Source organism: Orycteropus afer, unplaced genomic scaffold (genome assembly GCF_000298275.1).
Source record: "Orycteropus afer afer isolate SDZICR_OR568_19922 unplaced genomic scaffold, OryAfe1.0 scaffold00577, whole genome shotgun sequence".
In the NCBI taxonomy this organism is placed as follows: domain Eukaryota; kingdom Metazoa; phylum Chordata; class Mammalia; order Tubulidentata; family Orycteropodidae; genus Orycteropus; species Orycteropus afer.
The window spans coordinates 1,172,360-1,187,225 of NW_006922164.1; positions in this window are offsets into that span (position 1 = coordinate 1,172,360).

Genomic DNA, 14,866 nt, shown 5'->3' on the forward strand with positions numbered 1-14,866 from the left:
CTTGGAAGCAAGAATGGCCAGACTTCATCTCACCTACTTTGGTCATGTTGTCAGAAGGGACCATTCCCTGGAGAAGGATGTCGTGCTTGGTAAGGTGGAGGGTCGACGAAAGAGGGAAAGACCCTCAATGAAATGGATTGACACAGTGGCTGCAATGATGGACTCAAGTATAGCAGGGATCATGGAGCTAGCGCGGGACCAGGCGGTGTTTCGTTCTGCTGTGCATAGGGTCGCTGTGAGTTGGAGTTGACTCGACGGCACCTAACAACAACAACAACATGGAGCCTCAGGGAGCTCTGGTGGCGTAGTGCCACTTGACTGCTCACCAGAAAGCTGGTGGTTCAAACCCACCAGCCACTCCTCGGAAGGAAGATGGGGCAATCTTCTTGTGTAGTGATACCGCTGCAGAAACCCAAAGAGAGTTCGCTGTGAGTTGGATCTTACTCCACGGCTGTGAGTTTGAGTTGATGGCACCACAGCAATAGCTACAAACCTGGGGCTCTCATTTTACAGCAATAAATGTACACGTTGTAACAACCTCCTAAAAATCATTGTGTGGTTCATTTTATTCATTCCCAGCAGGTCACGTTACCGTGTGTGCTAGAGTTAGAAAACCCTGCGTCTTTACATCCTCACTTTTACCACTTTGTTATGAAGCAATGGTTTCTTTTTGGCTTCAGTTTCACCTTTACTAGACTAGCCACTTAGCGGGAAAATGACAACAGTCAGTGAAGGCCGTGGTAAAGTCTGAGGTGATGGTTCTAGAATTGCTTTCAAGATGTGTTCTAGTGAGCTGGCAAGATTGGAAACAAGTGACAGCCACTCACACGGAGACTCCCCCAGCTGGAGACTGCTGTGGAGGTGGAAGTGTCCATCTTGACTGCAAGGGAGCGTTGAGGGCCAGCGTGGCACCATGTTGGAAAGGATGGCCTCTGTGTCCAGTGTTTGGTGCAGGGAACGGAGCACCTCATCCTATCTCTAGCTTCCGCCTGATCTTGCAGCGCTGCTTGTTCTCTTTTACACCCTACATGGATTTTAACATCAAGCAAGGAAACGTGTTTTCCTTTTGCATACATTCTCTGCTTTCCTCACGGAAGATATCCGAGTGAAGACAAATTAGGCTGGACCACGGAATAAGGGAAGATGTGGATGGGTTTATTGAGAAGCACTTTGAATGTGAGCTTCTGATTTTCCGTGCACCAAGGACATGGAATAGAGATTAGTGCATGGAAACCTCACAGCCACGTGTGTGTGTGTGCCCATGTGTGTCCGAGGAGAACTGTGTGTCATAGGATTTTCAGTGACTGACTTGTTTGGGAAGTAGATTGCCAGGCCTTTCTTCTGAGGAGCCTCTGGGTGGACTTGAAACTCCAGCCTTTCAGTTAGCAGCTGGCCATGTTAACCTTTTGCACCACCCAGGGAGTCTTCAACCTGGGGAAAGAGGTCCGTTTTGTCTTTCAGGTGACATTGGCCATGTCTGGAGCTATTATTGGTTGTCCCATCTGGGGAGATTGCTCATTGGCAGCTAGTGGGTAGAGTCCAGGGACGCTGCACACGTCCTGCAATGCACAGGATGGATGGCCCCACCATTGTGAGTTCTTGGGCCCCAACTGTTAATAGTGCCCACATTGAGAAGCTCTGCCTTCCCACCATTTTCCTCAAACTCTCACTGTTTTTCTCCAACCCACCATTGGAGTTTAAGGGGGAAAAAAAATTCTTCTTGTTGGTCCCCCACCTTGGCTGTGCTAGAGTCCCCTGGACACTTTAAGAAGTATTGACCCTAAGCCACCCAGACGATTAGATGAGAATGTCTGTGGTGAGTTGTGAGGCTCTGCTTTTTAACTAGGAATTGACACCAGCATTGAGCAAAACCAAAAAAACCAAACTCACTGCCACTGAGTCAGATCCAACTCATAGTGACCCCTCCTTGGGTTTCTGAGGCAGTATCACTACAGAAGTAGATTGCCCAGTCTTCCTTCCAATGAGTGGCTGGTGGGTTTGAACTACCAGACTTTTGCTTAGGAGTCAAATGCCTTAGGCATTACGGCACCAGAGCTCCTAGCATTGAGTAGCATTGGTTGAAATATGTAACACAGGCAATTAAGACCACTTTTCATTGATTTAAGGAGTTCTGGTGGCATAGTGGTTAAAGCGTTTGGCTGCTAAGCAAAAGATTGGCAGTTTGAACTCTCCAGCTGCTCCACAGGAAAGAGATGAGGCAGTCTGCTCATCTCAAGTCCGTAAAGATTTACAGCCTTGGAAAGCCTCTGGGGCAGTTCCTATAGGGTTGCTATAAGTCAGAATTGACTCGATGGCAGTCGGTTTGCTCTTTGGTTTTAGTTAATTTACCTTATTGTGTTAAAAGTGATCATTACTGGTAGCTTCCAAGTGGTTGGTTCCTAGCTCACGGTGACCCCATGCCTCACAGGATCAGACCACTGTAATCCATAGGGTTTTCCTTGGCTGGTCTTTGGAAGCAGATCACTGGGCCTCTGTTCCTAGTACCTTAAAGCATCTACATGTGATTTCATTGAGGTTGCTGTAGTGTCTCCCAGCACATGGCTTCCTGGCTGCTTGCTTGTAGTTTTTCAAAAGGGCTTTCTTTCACTTGTTGTTGTTATGTGCTGTCGAGTCGGACCCGACTCATAGCGACCCCTCCTTGGGTTTCCAAGGCAGTATCACTGCGAAAGTAGATTGCCCCATCTCCCTTCCGAGGAGTGGCTGATGGGTTTGAACCACCAGCCTTCTGGGTAGCAGTCAAGTGCCTTAGGCACTATGCTACCAGAGCTCCCCTCACTTAGGTAAGAAATAAACATACATAAAGAAAACCTACTTGGCCTCAGAAAGTTAGTTGGAATGTTCTTGCCATTTTCATACCAAGGCTCCACTTCTCTGCCCACGTCTAGATGCTGAATCTTTCAGTGATTCCTCAGAGATGCCACTCAATAAAAACAAGCCGATTTGCAGGGTATCCCAGGCTGTCATGGGCTAACCTGCCCCTCTAGATCTAAGAGTTCATCATTTCCCTGCAGATAAAAACCGAGACTCAAAGACACTTGTGCACGAATTATTCAAATTAATTTTTAGACTAATTCACTGAGGTTGGGATTTTAACATTCTGCTTCTTGGGTGGATTCTTAGTTTATTTACTTCTGCTTGCCATAACTAAATGAGAGCAGGTAGGGGATGTCTTTCCCTGCTGCGCCCAGGCCTTTCCCCGGAGTTCCTCTTGCGGTTAGGGATAGAGGCAGAGGGCTTTTTATTATGTTACAGAACGATCTCCAGTAGGCTGACAAAGACCATATCTGAAGATCATTGCTTTCCAAAAATTCACCCAAGCAAATGAAAATGTAGCTAAGCTTTGGGGCCCTGGATGGTGCGACTGGTTGGCCATTGGCTGCTAATCTAAAGCTTGGGGGTTTGACCCCCTTGCCTGCTCCCCAGTGGCGCCGTGGAAGAAAGACCTGGTGATCTGCTTCCATAGGGTTTCCTAGGCTGCCAATTTTTATGGAAGGAGATTGCCACATCTTTCCGCCATGGATTGGCTATTGGGTTCAAACTGCAGACCTTTTGGTTAGCAGCTGAGTGCTTATCCACTCTGCTACCAGGGTTCCTTCCTCTCCCGTATTAATTCCTAATATTACATTATGTAAAATCTGCCCCTGATACAGCTCTGGATTGTCCAGTTGTGCCCAAGCCACGGATATGTGGTTGTTGGTTGAATGAGGTGCTGCCCGCTCCTGCGCTGTTTTCACAATCATCAGTGGGTTTGTTTTGCATGGAGGGCTTCCCTCGTTTTGCTGACCCTCTACTTCACTGAGCATGATGTTCTTCTCTCACGATGGGTCTTCCCTGATGATGCATACGAGGCAGGTGACAGCATTGTAGTAACTCCTTCTCTGGCTTGCAATACCCTTGTATCTTGCTGTCCTTGGATCTATGCTCCTCCCTGTGTGAGCGCATTCAGTCTGTGGTCTGGAGTATCACGTGTGTGACGATGCTCCTCCGGGTCCTGTCTCCCCAGAGAGTGGAGAGCCAAATAGCAGGGTGTTCCCTGGTGGGAGGCAGCACGGTGCACTCAGTAGAAGACCGGGCTATGGGCGGTGGGCTGCCGCTGTCGGCATGGCAATTCATGCGCTTATCCTCTGCCCATGACTCGGGTCCCTGCCTTGTACTTTTTCCTTTCTCATTTCTTCTGACGGTGATGTTTTCTTTGAGTAGGGACCCTAGACAGCTCTCCAGAGTCTGGGCCTGGGACGTTCTTCATGGCAACACTCTTCAGTCATTTGAACTTTACCATTTTGGTCCCTATTGTTCCAAAGAATAGAATCCCATTACTCAGCCTTGCTCTCAGCCTTTGTGCCCAAGGAAAGCATTGCTTTTGGATTCACTCTTTCTATAAAAAACATGTTTAATTTCACCGTTGACACTTTGGGCCTCAGTTGCTGCTGAAGTAAATAGAGAGTAACTGGTGTTTAGTTATTTTTACTCCATTACATTTGTAAATTACCTTTTAGAAAATGTTGTTGTTGCTAGGTGCCGCTGAGTCATCTCTGACTCATAGCGACCCTATGCACAGCAGAAGGAAACACTGCCCAGTCCTGTGCCAGCCCCATGATCCTTGGTATACCTGAGCCCATTGTTGCAGCCACTGTGTCAACCCATTTCATTGAGGGCCTTCCCTTTTTCATTGACCCTCCACTTTACCAAGCATGATATCCTTCTCCAGGGAGTGGACCCTTCTGACAACATGACCAAAGTAGGTGAGATGAAGTCTAGCCATTCTCACTTCCAAGGAGCTTTCCAACTGCATTTCTTCCAGGACAGATTTGTTAGTTCTTTTAGCAGTCCATGGTACTTTCACGAGCACCACAATTTCACCAGCACCACAACTCAAAAGCATTGACTCTTCTTCAGTCTTCCCTATTCATTGTTCGGAACATAAGTGACTACTGTCGAGTTGGATCTGACTCATAGCCACCCCTCCTTGGGTTTCTGAGGTGGTGTTACTATGGTAGTACATTGCCCAGTCTTCCTTCTGAGGAGTGGCTGGTGGGTTTGAACCGCCAGCCTTCTTTCTGATTAGCAGTCCAATGCCGTAGGCGCTGCACCACCTCCCATTATATCCATTCAGCTAGCTATTTAATCAGGAGGCCCTGGAGGGTGCACATGGCTAATCTGCTAACCAACAGGTTAGAGATTGAAGTCCACCCAAAGGTACCTTGGAAGAAAGGCCTGGCAACCTACTTCTGAAAAATCCGCCATTGCAAACCCTCTGGAGAGCAGTTTTACTCTGACACACACTGGGTTGCTATGAGTAAGAATTAGTTTCTTGGCAACTGGTTTTTAGTGCTTTAATTACAGTGAAACTTGTGAGAGCTGCGACTTGACGGGATCATGTTTTTCCAGGTCTCGTGAGTTTTCTGCCTTTAACAGGGTGCAGCCTTACCACTTTTCTATCTCTCCTTTCAGTGGAAAACATTTTCATCTTCCTTCTCTGGCAGGTTCCAGCTTTCACAGACTTTACTGTATGAGCTTCTCAGGTTGGTGTATTGTTGGGTGGTGATGTTGACACTGGGATTTAAATACTTGTAGTGTAGAATGAACAGATCCATCTTGGACGAAGTACAGCTGGAATGCTCTTTAGAAGCGAGGATGGCAAGACTTCATCTCACATACTTTGGGCACATTATCAGGAGGACCAGTCCCTGGAGACGGACATCATGCTTGGTGGTAGAGGGTCAGTGGAGGATGGGAAGACCCTCAGTGAGATGGGTTGACACAGTGGCTACAACAATGAGCTCAAACATGCCAATGATTTGGAGGATGGTGCAGGGCCGGACACTGCTTCCTTCTGCTGTCCGCAGAACTGACTTGATGGCACCCAACACCCCCAGTGTAGACTTCAGGGGATTCTTCAGAAAGTGCCCGTCAGGCTGGCCTAAGCAGAAGGAGTGTTTCTGCAGGAGGCAATGCTGTTGTTAATAGTGTAATCAGCAAGTCTCATCCCCACAAAGAGAAGCCGAGACTTGGCCAGTCACCCAGCCCTCCACCTTCCCCTCCATGAACCTGTCACCCATGTCCACTCTCTCTTCTTTCCTTTTCATACAGGTTTATTGCATGTACACATCTAGTAATCATTCTGTTTTCTCTTCCAGTTATTTTTAACTTGATAAGTGGGTGTCCTGCCCTATGTAATCTGTTTGAACTTTTCTGATTCTGATAACTGGGGCCTGAGGAGGGGGGTGGCTACTGGCATCTAGTGGGTGGAGGCCAAGGTCACTAATAAACACCCTACAGTGCCTAGAATGGCCCCACCACAGAGAGTGACTAGCAGGTGGAGACCAGGGATGCTGCTCCACACCCCACAGTGTATAGGGTGGCCCTACTGCGGAGAAGCCCTAGTGGCACAACAGTTAAGCACGTGGCGACTAGCTGAAAGTTTGGCGGTTCGAACACACCCAGCCGCTCTGCAGAAGAAAGACCTAGTGAACTGCTCCAGAAAAGATTACAGCCTAGGGAGCCCTCTGAGGGCAGTTCTACTCTGTCACATGACGTCGAGCTGAGCCAAAAATCAACTCAACAACACCAGACAACAGCAGTTAAGAAAAAAACATCCATCCAGTGGCCAATTCAGTCAATGTGTTTACCTTGCCAAGACAGAGCCCTTAGGATTCCTTGTTGAAGGTCAGTGCTCAGTTCTTTAGAAGCCCCGCGTCACAGCAACCCACGGAGGCCATTCTGTTCTCATCTCCACTTTGTAAGGGGCAGCCACTGAGACACGGGCAGGGAAAGGGATCTGGGTGGGTGGCACAGCTGTCAGCTGCTGCGACTGAGATTTCTCCATGGGCCTTTGTTCCCCTTTCTCATCTCTGAGCTAGATCGCTTCTCATGAGCCTTGACTATGTACGAAAAGGTCATAACTTCAGAGTGTTTGAGAACTACTTACACTGACTGTAGTTACAATTTCAAAAATCTATTTTGAAAATCAAGCTGCAGTCCAGGGCAAAAAGTCCTTTGGTGTTAGATAAGGAATAACCCGTTAGCTAATGCTGTCAAGTCCATCCTGACTCACAGAAACCCTGTAGGACAGAGTAGAATGGCCCCATAGGATTCCAAGGCTGTCATCTTTACTGAAGCAGACTGCCACATCTTTCTCCTGCAGGGCAGTTGGTGGGTTCAAACCTCTGACCTTTTGGTTAGCAGCTGAGCACTTAACCACAGTGCCACCAGGGCTCCTTTAAGCAATAACACATGCACCTTATTCTCTAAAACCAATGCCTTAAATATGAAGAACAAAGAACGGTTTCTTTTGCTCTGCACAGGTTATTAAGTGATGGCGTCACATTTTATTCGTATGTTCTCCTATTTTAAGAAGCTGTAAGAACCAGGAAATCCATGGCTACAGAGAGGTTGTTCTGAACAGAAATTTCTTCAAATACAACCCATAGACAGTCTGCCTCTGCCACTTAACTTCATAAGGGATAGCTTGAGAAGTATTGAAACTAGGAAAAAGATCGCTTGATTCCTATTATGCTGCCTTCTCTAATTGAGTTCAATTTGACAGTGTTTACACAGAAAAGCTTTCCTAGGGTAAAATCCACACGGAAATGAATCCAGTTGGTATTAATCAAGAACACTACAAATTCCTGCAGTCTGATTTACACTGAAGAATTTAAAATGTTGTCCTTAAACTAGGTTATCACACTCTTCCAGTTTCTTGAGCATTTTATTGATAAGGCCACTGTGTGGCGCTGTCTCCCTTTTACGCAGCTCTTTTCCTTTTTGGGAGGCCTCTCTCCAAATCCCTTGGGATCCACATGGCTCAGGGTGGATTTCAGCAGCCTCCCAAAGCAGCAGAGACGGAAAAGGACTCTTGAGTCTTTTAACAGAAAGGAGTAAAATAGTTTTGAAGAGCCCCTGAAAATTTCTGTGTTCGTGCTGAGGGGTGAAAGCCAGAATAAGAATATGGTTGCTTATTTGAGCTTTCTTTTAAACAGCTAAAAAATAGGTCTCATTTCACAAGATTTTAAGTATGAATTTTGCTGAAAAAAATAAATCATGAATTTCCTATGCAAAGCAGACAATCTAGGAGGGAGGCAGATAGATTTCAATCAGTCATTTAAGATTCTTTTCGTTTGTTTATGGCCCTCAAAAAATCTGTTTGGGGCAAAACCAAACTCAACGCACTACCACTGAATCAATTTTGACTCACAGCGACCCTATAGAGTGGAGTAGAGACGCCCCCTAGGGTTTCCAAGGCTGTGATCTTTACGGAGCAGGTTGCCTCAGCTTTCTCCCTTGGAGATTTGACCCACCGACCTTTTGGTTAGCAGCCAAGTGTCTAACCACTGCGTTACCCGGGCTCCCTATTTGGGGCAAGCAAACAGTGTTCTGCTCGTGTCAAGAAGCCAAGATGCACACGTTTCATTTCATGTGTTAAGGACTTCCCTGCATTTGCCAGGAGACAGTGGGCGTGTTTGGTGTGAGGTCTCCTGCTTGTTGATTGCTGCTGTGGTAACATTAGAATGAGTGTAAAATGAATCGCCCAGTCCACAAGGTCAAGAGTTCAGGAATGCTCGCTTTGACTGGCATCACATGCCCAGACTGGCGTTTTGGAAGCCCACTGTCCGTTGCCCGCTGCAGTGCAGCCCCGGTAAGACTCCAGTCGGCAGCTGCCATCAGGACACATGCTCAAGTTACAAGTCCCGAGGTGGGCGCGCTGGCAGGGAAAACGCATTTGCAGCTGAGCACTGAGGTCGCCGTGACATGAATGTGCACATTCTCATAAAGCCACACATTTTAGTGATTACTGAGTGAAGGGATAGAACTTTCTAGAAGAGGCTGTTAGCATGACCTGCAGAACAAGCACTAGACAGATTTAGCACTGATTACTGCTGCAAATGTTTTGCGCTTGACTATTAAAAGTTTAAAACGATGTAGAATGCAAGTGAGATTTTACAGACCGGGTGAAAAGGAAAACACACTGTGTGCTCAGCTCACCCGACCAGAGTACCTAGCATTGCGAGATGGTAACAGAAAGCAGGTGTGTGTGTGTGTGTGTGTGTGCGCGCGCGTGCGTGTGTATGCATGAAAACGAGAGTGAAAAGATAATGGCCCGATGCAAAACACTAAGGAGGCTTGGTGGTGCAGTGCTTAAGCACTCGGTGGCTAACCGAAAGGTTGGTGGTTCGAACCCTACCCGCTGCTCCACGGGAGAAAGATGTGGCAGTCTGCTTCCATAAAGATTTATATATCCTTGGAAATCCTATGGGGCAGTTCTACTCTGTCCTGTAGGATCGCTCTAAGTCGGAATCAACTCGTCAGCAATGGGTTTTTGGTTTTGCTGTGTTTTGGTTTTATGCAAAAAGTTATTTTTGTTTGTAAAATGATTGGTCTTCAACACCATAGATATACTCTGTTCTGTCTGAAACTATATTGCAAAAGATGCGAAGCTGACATACACCCATTTAGTTGTTAACTCTGTCCCCCACTCCCCATTTCACTAATTTTTTTTTCTCTCTCTCTAAATGCCTATCTTGATTCCAGGATCATTCAACCCAGACCTGAGTTAGAAGGGAGTTGTTAGCTTGGCAGAGGAACCAGCACATCTGACGACACTGAGAAGAAAACTAACAAAACCAAACCCACTGCATCATCAAGTCCATTCCGACTCATTGCAACCCCAGTGGGTTTGTGAAGCAGTAAATCTTTACTGAAGTAGATTGCCCCATCTTCCTTCCATGGAGCAGCTGGGGGTTTGAACCGCCAACCTTCTGGTTAGCAGTCAAATCCCTTAGGCACCATGCCACCAGAGCTCCTTAGACTGAGAAGAGTGGTGATCAGTTTACAGAGCTCAGCCCCAGAACACGGGGGTTGGTATGGGCCAGGGTGCTGTCAGGAAGCTCTTCTCTTTTTTCCCACTTTTGTTTTTCCCAGGGTTAAATGCTGTTTCTGAGAGAAGATGCACTTTATTGCAACATCCAATGGAGGCAGTGGAATAGGAAACCAGCAACTCATGTGAGCTCCCTCCTCTCATTTCAGTGATCCCCATAACCAGTGGCCCCCATAACCGAAGGCCCTCCATAACCAATGGCCGCCATAACCAATGGCTAGGGACAGCATTGTCTCCAAGACTCAAATGCCATCAAAGGAAAGTGTTTGTTCTCCTCCAGTCCTAGAGCGGGCTCTCACTTTGCGTTTCGGGGTGTGTGGGGGGGCCGACACAGAAAGGTTTGCTTCATCCAGTCATGGTTCATCCTCAGTAAATGCAGCTGAAACCTCTGCAGAGACAAGTTGCTAACCTGGAAAAAAAAAAAAAAAAAAGGTCAACGGGTGTCTTGGCTAAATGTTCTGGATGAAATATATCAGTATGATTATTAAGAAATAGAGTGTTACATCCAATTCATATCAACACAAACACACATATCTATACACACACACATACACACACAGGACAAGATACTTGAAACAAAGTACATCATAGGTGCCGTGTTAGTCAAAGCTTCTGCTTGGTTCTTTAGGGGATCGATGTTTTCTGAATCGGTGTCTCTGCTCTGTGGTGGACAGAGCTCTTGCTGGATGGCCACCGGGGGGGGGTTGTTGAGGCTCCAAAGCCACACCCTCGAGGCACTGGACTAGCAGTTCTGCTGGGAGGGGCTACCCTGGGATGTGTCCTTAGCCAGCTTTCCAGGTGCTTCCTAACTAGTTGCCATGGAGTCGACTCAGACTTGTGGCAACCCATGTGCGTCAGGGTAGAACTGTGCTCCACAGGCTGATTTTTTGGAAGTAGATTGCCAGGCCTCTCTTCCGAGGCACCTCTGGGGTCTGAAACCTCTAACCTTTCGGTGAGCAGTGCTGCATTAACTGTGTGTACCACCCAGGGACCGGCGCTTGATAGGTTCTCAAAAAAATGAAGAAAAGAAACGAATAAACAAACTCCAGGCAGAGTGGAGCTGACTGTTGGAAGCTGGAGCTGCAAAGGGGCTTCCTTTGTGTGCACCCTCTGTAACCTGACTGAGTTGACCCACATTTTGGTGTCTTTATTCACACGGACATTAGTAACCGTCGCCTAGGCCCCCTCGCTCCTCTCCTCCACAGATGTGTTTCATCTGCGTGAGTCAAACGCCAGTCAATGTCAAGCCATCTTCTCTGGACACATTCAGACCCCACGGTTAAAGTCAACTTGAAAGAAAGGCATACTGAGCGCCACCTCTCTACTGTACCTGACTCCCGCCCAGTTGTTCACCCATCACTCCCTCATCATCCAGGCACTCCTGGAGGTCTGCAGGTGCTCAGGTGTGCAGGAACCCCCCATGTCCAAAGTTAGGGAGCGTCTGCGCATCCACTTCCGGGTACACCCACATAAGCAGCAGAGCGGCACCAGCGACCTGATTTCTGGTGCACATTCTGACTTCACTGAAATGGTTAAGGGTTTCTTGAAACTGCAGTGAACATAAACGACATAAGCAAAGCCAGCAGAATCCAGTAGATTGTCTGTGACAATTCTAGAGGAAGAGACAATATGACTGTGAGTAGTACTCTAGCACATGCTTAATACGGTAGCCCTCAGAGGCCAGTCCTCAGCTTGTTGTTCCCTGAGTAGTAGCTCTCTCTTGTGGTTCATTATAAAATGGATTGATTCAGGAAAATGGCTAGGCTTGGAACCCGTATGAGGAACACATGCACACGGCTTCTCCCCGAGAAGTACAGCAAGCCCTTTGAATGTCTGAAAGCTACTTTGAGAAGCGCAGCATGCTTGGCCTTGCCATCTCACTTCCTGGAACAGAAAGTTCACAAGACGTGCAAAATGATGAATCAAAAGTGCCATGACAAAATGTAGGTGGGCATCAAATGTCGCCTCCCAAGGCCAGGTATCTGCTCAGCTTTCAAACTCAAAACGAACACCAGGGAAGGATCCGTGGCAGTGTATGGAAATGTTTTTCATAATTCCAAACAAAAGTGAGAAGGTTCAGGAGACAGTTCCTGTCTTCAGAAGTCCCTCCTCCATCCACTGGCAGAGGGCTTGCTGCACCGTTAGCCTTTTGGTCTTGGCCAGCACTCAGTATTTGAACAGATTCTCATTGGCAGTGCTGGGCATTTTGAAACAAACGACTGGGCTTTTGAGCGCTGATTGATGTGTTTAAATTGTCCACATTGTCCAGCTCAAGTATAACATTGTCATGGCTCAAACCTACAGATGGGACCAGCTACATAGTTTATGGGGCCTAGTGCAAAATGGCAGGACCCCAGTTGTGCAGTTGTAAGTGCTCAGCTGCTGACCAAAAAGTTAGCAGTTCAAACCCATCAGCCAATCCACAGGAGAAAGATAAGGCAGTCTGCTTCTGTAAAGATTGACAGCCTTGAAAACCCTGTGGTGCAGTTCCACTCTGTCCTCTAGGGGCGCTGTAAGTCGAAATCGACTCCATAGCAGTGGGTGTGGTTTGGGCTTTGCTTTTGTGAAGACTGACAGCCTTTGAAACCCTGTGGGGCAGTTCCACTCTGTCTTCTAGGGGCGCCGTGAGTAGGAATTAACTGGCTGGCGCACATTCACTACAACAGTGCAAAATGAAGGTCCTGGGATGGCTCCAACGATTAACACACTTGATGCCAACTGGAAAGTCGGAGGTTCGAGTCTCCTCAGTGATGCCTTGGGAGACAGGCCCAATGATCTGCTTCTGAAAACCTTATGGAGCAGTTCTACTTCGCACACCAGGGCTGCCAGGGTGGGAATCGACTCTGTGGCACCAAACAAGTGCAAAGTGAAAATTCAGAGACGCAAGTTCAACCATATTCAGCATTTCAAGATGGCAACCACAGAATGTTCAGCTAAGCATGGGCCCTTCTGAGCGCCGGGCCCTCTATGACAGCACAGGCCACAGCCCCACAGAGCCAGCCCTGCTCCCAGTTGCTGCTGAGTAGACTCTGCATGGCGACCCCATGTGTGTCACAATAGAACTATGCTCCAGGGGTTTTCGGTGGCTGATTTCTTCGAAGGAGAGTGCCAGGCGTTTCTTGTGAGGCGCCTCTGGGTGGACCCCACCTCTAGCCTTTCTGTTAATAGTTGAGCACTGATACCATTTGCACTACCCAGAGATTCAGCCCTACCCTACAGACCGTGTTTAACAAAACAACTGTGTGATTTTGGAATTCATAGATAAAGACGCCACACAATTCAGGCCGTCGGCCTGGCTGGTTTAAACTCTACAGAGAAATTCACACGTCAGAGGATGTGCTTGGAAAAAGAATGGCGGGGATAAGGGACTATCCGCAGATGGTTGTCATTGGGATTTGTTAACAGAAAGCTCTCTGAATCCCAGGGTGAAGGGGAGAACAGGGGCAGGGCTGGCAACTGTAAGGCGGAGCTCCGTGCTTTGTGGGGGTCTGAGAGGGAAGCCAGCCTCTCCAGGGCGTGTGTCTGAGCAGGTCTGCGTGTGGACACACCGGTAGCTGCCCCTGGCCGTGTGCTCACTGCCCTACCACTTGAGAACAGAGATGATAGTTCTGTCTGATTCCACGTCAGTGGCATCGTGCGTTCGGCATCTGAGTCCGGGTGTGCACGTCTTTTGCTTTTGGGACCTGACCCACATTGTAGCAAAATCCCACCCCCAGTGTCTGAATACTCCATGAGCAAGGTAGGCCTGGCCTTCTTACTCATCCGTAGTGAACGGTCTCCCATTGTTTCCACCACACCCAAGATTCTGCTCCGAGGTGTGACAGGCTTCTCTCTGTCTCCCAAGCCCATAGCACCTTCCTGCAGCTTCAAAGCCTCTTTTCAAATTTATGATTCCTGACAGGGACAGAGCATGCGGTAAGCACGGGCTTAGTTTTGCTTACTTACTAACCCGTGATGGACAGTTCCACAAGGTTTTCACAAAGCACAGGTAAGCCGGTGCTTACCTTGCTTATTGGGGAATCAGCCCCTGCCCTCCCCTTAAAGGCTCTGCACTCTCTGGGCTTTCCTGCCCACCAGGGGTCTGGGAGCTCTGGTATTTGCCATGGACCCCCGGGGACAGGCATCTGACACAGTGCATTATAAATGCTGCAATTTTTCTAGGGTCTGAGCCTGGTTGGGCTGAGGGGACGTGTTTGGGGCGGCAGAGCATCAGAAAAGGTTTACAGAATGGAACTGGTCCAGAGCGGAAAAGGAGGCTTGGGGCAAAGACTGGATGAGGAGGAGGACAGAGAAGGACTTCTGTTCTGAATCCTGGGTTCACACTGGGGTTGTGGCCTGCCTAGATAAGTGGACACCTGAGGAGGAGACAAGGGGGTGTGTCTCCTGAACAAATGCCACTGGCTTTGGACTCAGGTCCTTTCCCAAGTGATGATAGGGAGGGGCCGAGAAAGGAGAGGAGGAAGGAAGGAAGGGAGGGGAAAAGGAACGTAAGAAGGAAGGAAGGAAGGAGGGAGAGGGGAAGGGAGGGAAGGAGGGGGGATGAAAAGGGAGAGCAGGAAGGGAGCTGCCACTCAAACGCCCCTGGGCCCCTCGGGGGCTTTTCTTGTGTCCACTCCACTTGGTCCTTGGCTCTGCGTTCTCGGAAAGCATGAAGAAGCCAGGCCTGAGCCGGAACGCGGCTGAAGCAGACCGCTGGGGCGCGCCGCCAGCCCTTTGGCGGTTCCGCGCCCTTGGGCCCCAGGCCCTCCTGCCGCTCTCCTGGCCCTTGGCTAGGAAGGACCCCGCTCATCCAGGCCAGGTTCACACCTGAGGCCCCGGCAGAGCGGACGTGTCCCTGGAAGCGGAGGGGTGCGAGCCCTGGGGCGCCCGCGGGGAGGCGGCCCCGGAGTCCCTAGACCTGCCCACGGCCCTCCCCCGGCGCTGTCACTCACGGTCCTTCCAGCCAATGCGCGGCCGCCTGTCACCCTCACC